Source organism: Adiantum capillus-veneris, chromosome 3 (assembly GCF_014529385.1).
Source record: "Adiantum capillus-veneris isolate H3 chromosome 3, ASM1452938v2, whole genome shotgun sequence".
In the NCBI taxonomy this organism is placed as follows: domain Eukaryota; kingdom Viridiplantae; phylum Streptophyta; class Polypodiopsida; order Polypodiales; family Pteridaceae; genus Adiantum; species Adiantum capillus-veneris.
Window position 1 is genome coordinate 125,217,558 of NC_140933.1, and position 8,983 is coordinate 125,226,540.

At 45.4% G+C, this 8,983-nt stretch overlaps 1 protein-coding gene across 1 annotated transcript in view; it reads left to right on the plus strand.

Moving 5' to 3' along the window:
- LOC147461654 (uncharacterized) overlaps positions 1 to 8,453 on the plus strand; it is a 109,486-nt gene extending 101,033 nt beyond the window's left edge. Inside the window, exon 12 of the mRNA XM_086509146.1 lies at positions 7,994 to 8,453. The gene's annotated coding sequence lies outside the window, so the exon portion shown is untranslated. The remainder of the gene's footprint in view (positions 1 to 7,993) is intronic.
- Positions 8,454 to 8,983: the final 530 nt, after the last annotated feature.

Sequence of the window (8,983 nt, forward strand, 5' to 3'; positions counted from 1 at the left end):
TAGATTACTTAATGGAGAGAGATAGATTTCACACACAAGAGATTATAGAGTAGAGAGAGAGAGAGAGTACACACGATATACGTGGTTCACCCAATGTGGGCTACGTCCACGGGAAAGCAGCCACTCAATGGCTTTAGCACTTCAAAAGAAGAAGTAGTTTACAAAGGGATTAAACCCTTGATAGAGCTCCCGCCTTGCTTCACTCTCACCACCTCACACTCACCTTGTTGCATTAACTTCACACTATGAAATGTGTGTAGAAATGGCCTCCTTTTATAGGCCAAAAGGGCTGCCCTCTCTTATGAGAGACAGCCATGTGTAGCCGCCCTTGTGCGAATAAGTCCAAATCGGACCCTCCAATCCGCCCATGTGTGGCCGCCCTTGAGAAGACAAGTCCGCTTTTGAATTCGGCCACCGGCCACCGGCCATTGACTTCCGACCACCGGCCACCGGCCATCGGCCATTGACTACCGGCCACCGGCCAACCGACCGGTTGTTTTCCGACCACTTTCCGGCCGCCGTCCGGCCATAATATTCTGGCGAAAAAAAAAAGTCTCGGGGGCCTCCGTCCCCGAGGCCTCTAAAGTTGCCCCTGATTCTTGTCCGTGAAAATTTTGGTTTCCGGTGAGTGATTTTCCTTCACGCACGATGGCTTCTCCTCATAATGGGGGCCTTACAAATGTGCGCTTTTACCACATAAAATTACAAGGGTAAATCAGGCTCCATACTTAACAATCTCCCACTTGGAGACTGATCTCCAAACCAAACCTGTGACTGCTTTCCATTCTGGCTTCTTATCCTTGAATGCCAATTGAAGATGAGTAAAAGCTCAACTTCTCCTTGTTGACCACCTTTGTAAACATGTCTGTAGGATTTTCACTTGTATGCACCTTTCCTAGCTTTAGCTGTCCCTCTTCCAAAAGAGTGCGTATGAAGTGATATCTCACCTCAATGTGCTTTGTCCTTGAATGAAAGCCTGAGTTCTTCGCAAGATGGATAGCGCTTTGGCTATCACTGTACAAGACACAATTGTCTTGTTTGAATCCAAGCTCTTCTAAGAATCTGTGAAGCCACAGAATTTCTTTGCTTGCCTCCGTCATTGTTACATACTCTGCTTCCGTGGTAGAAAGTAAAACCACTTTCTGCATATTTGAAGCCCAGCTTACTGCTGTGCCTCCAACCGTGAACACATAGCCAGTAGTGCTCCTTCGAGTATCTTTGTCACCTGCCATATCTGCATCAGCATATCCTTCTAGAAAAATATCAGTTCCTCCAAAATACAAAGCATTTGTTGTTGTCCCTTTTAAATACCTAAGTATCCACTTCACAGCTTGCCAATGCTCTTTACTTGGGTTGTCCATGAACCTACTCACAACTCCCACTGCATGTGCAATGTCTGGCCTTGTCCAGACCATAGCATACATTAGAGAACCTACCGCTGCAGCATATGGAACTTTAGACATATAGGCTATCTCCTCTTGTGTCTTTGGACACATATCCTTCCTTAGTTTAAAATGACCAGCCAAAGGTGTAGAAACTGGTTTTGCATTTTGCATTGCAAACCTTTCTAGTACCTTCTTGATGTAATCTTCTTGAGATAGCTTTATTGTCTTCTTCGTCCTGTCCCTTGATATTTTCATACCAAGTATCCTCTTTGCAGCACCTAAATCTTTCATTGAAAAAGATTTGGACAGCTCCTCTTTTAGGTCTTTGATGCCCTGCATGTTAGTACTTGCAATCAACATGTCATCAACATACAACATTAGGATGATGAATTTCCCATCTCCCAAATTCTTCGTGTAGACGCAGTGATCCAAGTTGCATCTTGTGAATCCATGATCCAACATCCATCGATCAAACTTCAAGTACCATTGTCTTGATGCTTGCTTTAAACCATACAAGCTCTTCTTTAATCTGCAAACCATTTTCTCCTTACCTTTTACTTCATACCTCTTTGGTTGAAGCATGTAGATTTCCTCCTCTAAGTCACCGTGAGGGAATGCCGTATTTACATCCATTTGCTCGAGATTTAGATCATGAGCAGCCACAAGGCTTAAGACAAGCTTAATTGAGTTCATTTTTACAATAGGAGAAAATATTTCATTGAAGTCAATACCTTTCTTTTGAGAAAAACCTTTTACCACAAGCCTAGACTTGTACCTTTTCTTCCCACCTTCTTCTTCCTTCAGCTTGTACACCCATTTGTTTTGAAGTGCCCGCTTACCTTTAAACTCAACCAACTCCCATGTTTGGTTGCGATGTAGTGAGTCCATCTCCACTTGCATGCTCTTCGTCCATTCTTCTTTGAACAAACCTTTCTGTAGGTCTACTTGCTCTTGTAGATCTTCGGGGAATAGGTTGAGGCTCCTCATTTGGTTGACGTTGTTGCACATTGTCACCGTTTGCAGTCCTTGAGTCCTCACCGTCCTCAAGCTCCATGTACTCATCACCTGTTTCTTTTGTTTGTTTTCTTTCCAAGTAATCTTTGTACATATTTTTTTCGTTAAAAATTACATCCCTACTCCTTAAGATTTTACCATCTTCAGGATTCCATAGGCGATACCCAAAGTCTCCTTCTCCATAGCCAATGAAGAAACACTTTTTGGACTTTGCATCTAGCTTTGATCTTAGGCTTCTATCTATGTGCATGAAAGCCTCACACCCAAACACTTTGAGAAATGCATAATTCACCGGTTTACCTGTCCATGCCTCTTCTGGAACTCCCCCATCCAATGCCGTTGAGGGTGACCGATTGATTAAGTACACAGACGTACTTACAGCTTCCGCCCAAAGCTCAAGCGGTAGGCCTGCATGTAGCCGCATGCTTCGTGCTCGTTCCATGATTGTCCTATTCATCCTTTCGGAAATCCCATTTTGTTGAGGTGTCCTTGGGGTTGTCCTTTGCCTCCGAATGCCATTGCTAGCACAAAAGCTTTCAAAAGCTTGGCTGCAATATTCACCTCCATTGTCGGATCTGAGGCATTTAACCTTGGTACCTGTTTCATTCTCCACAAAAGCTTTCCACCTTTGAAATATGGAAAATACATCGGATTTATTCTTCATGACATAAACCCATGTTTTTCTAGTCGCATCGTCTATGAATGTTACATAGTACAATGAGCCACCAAGTGATGGTGTACTTGCAGGACCCCAAACATCAGAATGAACCAACTCAAGTTTTTTATTTTTTCTTTCATTTCTTGATTTTTGAAATTTTACCCTCTTTTGTTTACCATAAACACAATCTTCACAGAACTCTAAGTCCACTTCTTTCAAACCTGGTAGAAGATTCTTTGTTTGAAGGATTTGCATTCCTTTGGCACTCATATGCCCAAGTCGGTAGTGCCACACCGCACTGTCAACTTCTGTAGTTGCTGCACAAGCTGAAGGTTACGTGCTAACAGTACACAAGTAAAGTGTACCGACTTTTTCTCCCTTGGCAACCACCAAAGATCCCTTTGAGATCTTCCACCGTTTGTTTCCGAATGCAATGTTGTGACCTTCATCGTCCAATTGTCCTGTAGAGATCAAATTTTTGCGAAGAGAAGGAACATGCCTAACATCTTTAAGCTTCCATTCATTTCCGGTAGCAGTTTTGACAGAAACTGTATCTTTGCCGACAATCTCACAAGCTTCATCATCTCCTAAGTATACATACCCAAAATTACCTATGGTGTAGTCTTGGAAATGTTGCTTGTGTAGTGTCGCATGGAATGAAGCCCCGAAATCTACTATCCAGGAATTAGACACATTGTCTAATGAGAGAATTAGAGCATCTTGCTCTACTTTACCTGCCACATTGGCCTCCGATGTTGGCTTGTTGTCTTGAGACTCAGTCTCCTTCTTCTTCTTGGACCAGCAATCCTTCTTGACGTGGCCCTTCTTGCCGCAGTTCCAACATTCAAGAACTGACTTTGTGCGTGACTTGCTTCGCCTTGAGCGATCACGACCCTTTTGGTTTTTGAACCTCTCCTTAGGCCTTCCTCTTGTTTCCACTGATAGTGCAGCACTTGATGATTCTCCTATGCTTCTCCTTCGCATTTCCTCGCTTAGGAGAACACCCACAACATCATCAAACTTAAGAGTATTTGTGCCAGAGATAGAATTACTTACAGCCATCACAAGGCTGTCCCAACTATCCGGTAGAGATGATAGTATAAGGAGAGCTCACACTTCGTCATCGAAATTGATTTTCACTGATCGAAGTTGACTTATGTTTGTGTTAAAGTCATTTAGGTGTTCTGCAACTAAACCATTCTCTGCCATCTTTAGATTGAACAAGCGCTTCATAAGAAATACCTTATTGGATGCCGATGGTTTCTCGTAGAAGTCATCAAGTGACTTCATCAAGTCCTCCGTGGTCTTCATCTCCGAAACATTGAAGGCCACCGTTGACGCCAAGCTTAACCGGATTGTTCCCAGTGCCTTTCGATCAAGGACAATCCATGCTTCATCTGCCATTGTTGTGGGCTTCTTCGCAAGACCGCTTAGTGGCAAATAGAGGTCCTTCTGGTGGAGATAGTCTTCAATCTGCATCTTCCAATGTTAGTAGTTTTTGCCGTTGAACTACTCAATCTTGAGCTTCCGTTCCTCCGCCATAACTCCCACTCAATTCAAGGAATCCTTTCCTTGAGATAATTTAGCTACGAGCAAACCTTGCTCTGATACCAGTTGTTAGAAAATAAGACGTAGCTAAATAGATTTTTGAGTAGATTACTTAATGGAGAGAGATAGATTTCACACACAAGAGATTATAGAGTAGAGAGAGAGAGAGAGAGTACACACGATATACGTGGTTCACCCAATGTGGGCTACGTCCACGGGAAAGCAGCCACTCAATGGCTTTAGCACTTCAAAAGAAGTAGTAGTTTACAAAGGGATTAAACCCTTGATAGAGCTCTCGCCTTGCTTCACTCTCACCACCTCACACTCACCTTGTTGCATTAACTTCACACTATGAAATGTGTGTAGAAATGGCCTCCTTTTATAGGCCAAAAGGGCTGCCATCTCTTATGAGAGACAGCCATGTGTAGCCGCCCTTGTGCGAATAAGTCCAAATCGGACCCTCCAATCCGCCCATGTGTGGCCGCCCTTGAGAAGACAAGTCCGCTTTTGAATTCGGCCACCGGCCACCGGCCATTGACTTCCGACCACTGGCCATCGGCCATTGACTACCGGCCACCGGCCAACCGACCGATTGTTTTCCGACCACTTTCCAGCCGCCGTCCGGCCATAATATTCTGGCGAAAAAAAAAAAGTCTCGGGGGCCTCCATCCCCGAGGCCTCTAAAGTTGCCCCTGATTCTTGTCGGTGAAAATTTTGGTTTCCGGTGAGTGATTTTCCTTCACGCACGATGGCTTCTCCTCATAATGGGGGCCTTACAAATGTGCGCTTTTTCCACAGAAAATTACAAGGGTAAATCAGGCTCCATACTTAACATCAGGCGCATTGATCAACTGGAGGAAGACAGTGGCTTTCTTGGTTGGAAGTGCTTCTACACGTGATTGGCTGCCAGGTGAGGGTTTTAGATGGATCCCTCCAGGACTGCGGTTCGATACTTGGGCTGTTAGGTTGGCTTGGACTTGTCTCCTGAGCAGTAGATTGCTCCCCTCCTCCTGTCCATCAGGAGGAAGCTGCTACATTGGAGCTCGGCACGACTTTCTTTTGCAGGCAGAGTTGTAGTGGCCAACTAGGTGTTGTTGGCTACTATGTGGTACATTACAGCCTGTTGGATCTTTTCGAGCTCCTGCATCAGCCAGGTAGAGAGGCTGATGAGGAACTTCATTTGGTCAGGGTGCGACGCTTAGATAGCCAGGGCCAAAGTGGCTTGGAGGTCATCACTCTACTTTGTTCTTGTGGGGGGTTGGGGATCATAGACCTTGCATAGTAGAACATAGCCCTCCTTGGGAAGTTTGTTATCAGAGGAGTGCTTCTAGGGGAGGAGCCCTGGAAGGAGTTTCTGCTTCAGCGGCTTAGAGCTAGAGTGTCTCAAGCAGGAGGGCCTTGGAGACCTTCCATCAGGTGGATTTTCACAGAGATGCGTAGAGCTGGCTTGAGCAGGAGACTAGAGGATCGTTTTGCTGTGAGCGTGCTTCGCTCCTGGGAGCAGCTGCGGAGAGGCCTGGAGCAGCACCAACCCACTTGAACGGAGGAGCGCCTGAGACAGCCCCTTGTTTGGAACCCCATGGTCAGCGCTCAGAGAGGCCACTTAGTTGGTAGTAGGCCTCATGTTTCGTGGGGTCCCATGGCAGAGGGTCCAGCACACACTTTAGGTGACTGGCTAGAGTTCTCAGGTTTGTCAGAGGAGCTTCAGAGCATTCAACTACAGGGCATGAGAGGGGTGCAGAGCATGTGTCCGGACATCACAAAGGCAGTACCAGCAGAGTGGCTCACACCTCTCGAGTCAGCAGCGCCCAGATATGGGGGCCTTCACGCGAATGGAGGTCCTCATCGCAGTTTGGGCTTGCTCAGAGGTTGTACCCTCCATGTTTTTCGAGCTATTGGGCGAGGGTCGATTACACAGAGTCTCAATAGAGGCCCCACAGGTTGCAGAGTGTTGTTTTCAGAGGATCCGAGTTGTGGGCATCTGTGGGAGGACTTGTGCCATAGACATAGTAACAGGGGACGCCCTTTTTCGGGCTTCCCGTCCCCACTTTCCCGGCCCCACTTGCCATCCCGCCCTCTTTTTTACACTAAAAATCCATTTGAGTCCCGTCCCCCGTCCCTCGTTCCCCGTCCCGGAATGCGTCCCTTGTGACTATGGTCATAGATCCTGACCTAGCAGCTCTTGAGACAGGCCACTGGAGGTTGTGGGCTTGGGAGAGCTGTCCACTGGCACGAGTGCAGTGGGATCTTGGAGAGTGGTTTTGAAGGGATCCTTTCTCCTCAACCGACCATCCAAGGGTCCCTTTCTTTCAGTACACTATTCGACTGGGACGTCACATACTGGCATCACGGAGAGACTCATCTTTCTGCAGCACCTCATTGGCAGGAGGAGGGTCTCACAGCTGAGTTCTTGTCAGCTTTTTGGGAGATGTTGTGGGGCGAGTCACGTTGTTCCAGTGGCTGGTTGCACATAGAGCTACAGCAGTGGGGAGCTGGCTTGTACATTGTGGCCTCTCGGCAGCATGTGCAGCTTACTCCGCAGGTGTGGTGCAGTGAGAGAGAGGTGTGTTGGGAGCTCGTCTGTGGTTTGACACTCTAGTTCATCTGGCGGGCCCGCTGCTTCCGCATCTTTGAGGCTCGCCTTGTGCCACCAGCGGAGACTGTTCGAGATTTTTGGTTGGAGCTGATCCATACTCTCAGGGGATAGTTTGAGAGACTTCAGGGCAGCCCTGGCCGCATGCGGGAGCGTAGAGAGGCGTTCCTTCGACTTTGGCGCCCTTGGCCTTTCTTCATCATCGTCCAGGGTGTGCTCAGATGGCACTACCGTCCACCTGTGTGGCTTTTCCCTCCTCCCATCTCCTGATTTAGCCCTCATTGTACATATGTTGTTTTTTCATTGGGAGAGTCTCCCCTTATGATTGTTGTAGGCCTCTCTAATAGAGCTGGTTGTAGCCCTATAGGCTGTTTCATTAACTAATAGAAGGATCTTTTTCTCGGAAATTTATTTTTTCTGGCAACCCCAAACCTGATCCAAATTTTCATGGGCACAATACTAGGCTCTTAGGATATCATCCATGGAGATGCATATGCCTTTTCAGTATAATCTGTGACAGTCCCAACTCCCTTTACAACTTTCCATGCTTTTAACAGTTTTTTGGACGATTTTATCATTGATTGTATGAGGAGTTTTGGTAGAAGTTTGGTTTTCAAGAAATTTCTGTTCAAGTGGCGCAGCCACATTTATCTGTGCCGTTAAATGATTATTTTATGTTTTTCTTTGGAGACATACACAAGCAATGCCATAATGTATATGCACACACACATTTTTATATAATAATGTTAAACATACAGAGACTCTAAATCGTTGTCTTTCTGATCCTGCCTGCAGATAAAGGTGGTTCTCCTTTGTGTTTGAAGGTTGATACAGAAGCATGATGACTAATCCCCAGGTTTTGATAACAATATCAAGCCATTTTATACGCCTAAGTCTTTGTATAGGTGGTTCTCCTTTGTGTTTGAAGTTTGATACAGAAGCATGATGACTAATCCCTGGGTTTCGATAACAATATTAAGCCATTTTATACCCTTAAGTCTTTGTATAGTTGGCTGTCTGAGTCATTACATAGCTTTACTGGTAGAAAGCCTGATTTGGCCCACCTTAAAGTGTTTGGATGTATTGCCTCTGTGCATGTGCAGGATGAGCAGCCAATTTCTTGTGTAAGTCACTATGTAGTCAGTTCGGAATGCAGGAATGCAAAAAAAAAAACCCATCACACCAGCTCCTGGAACAGGACAGCTCCATTGTTCATCCTTGCAATGAGGGGGAAAATACAGTTGGTCATTTAATCTCTGCGTGTATTTACATTATCCGCGGCTTCTTGGTGAACCATGTAATGTTCAATATTTTCATGTGAATAAGATTCCCGTCGAGCTTGCCACAAAAGAACTCTGCTGAAGCCTTTTGCTGTCATAGGCAAGAGACATTGTTCAGAGTTTAATCTTAAATAAATTATGCAGAGAATTGATCAACCGAGGTATTTGAAAACGTACTCTTCAGTTTTGAAGCTTTCACCCATGTAAAACTTAGTTTCTTTGAGCAGGGGCATAATGCAAGAAAGCTAAAGGCTGGCTATGGGTTCTTCTCTTATCAACTCTATCAACAATGTGTTCAGTCCCATTTCAAATTTTATTTCTTGGTAGCAGTTGATCTTTTTTATAGGGACTTTTAGCTATTTTTTTTTCTCTAAGCACCATTCTAGTTGGTCTTTGTGCCCACAACAATACCTACCTCACCCACAGGTTTGGATGTCTCTTCAAGGAATTCAACGAATGCAATTGTACATGTCACATGTCAACATTATATCTTACCAGTTTTGTA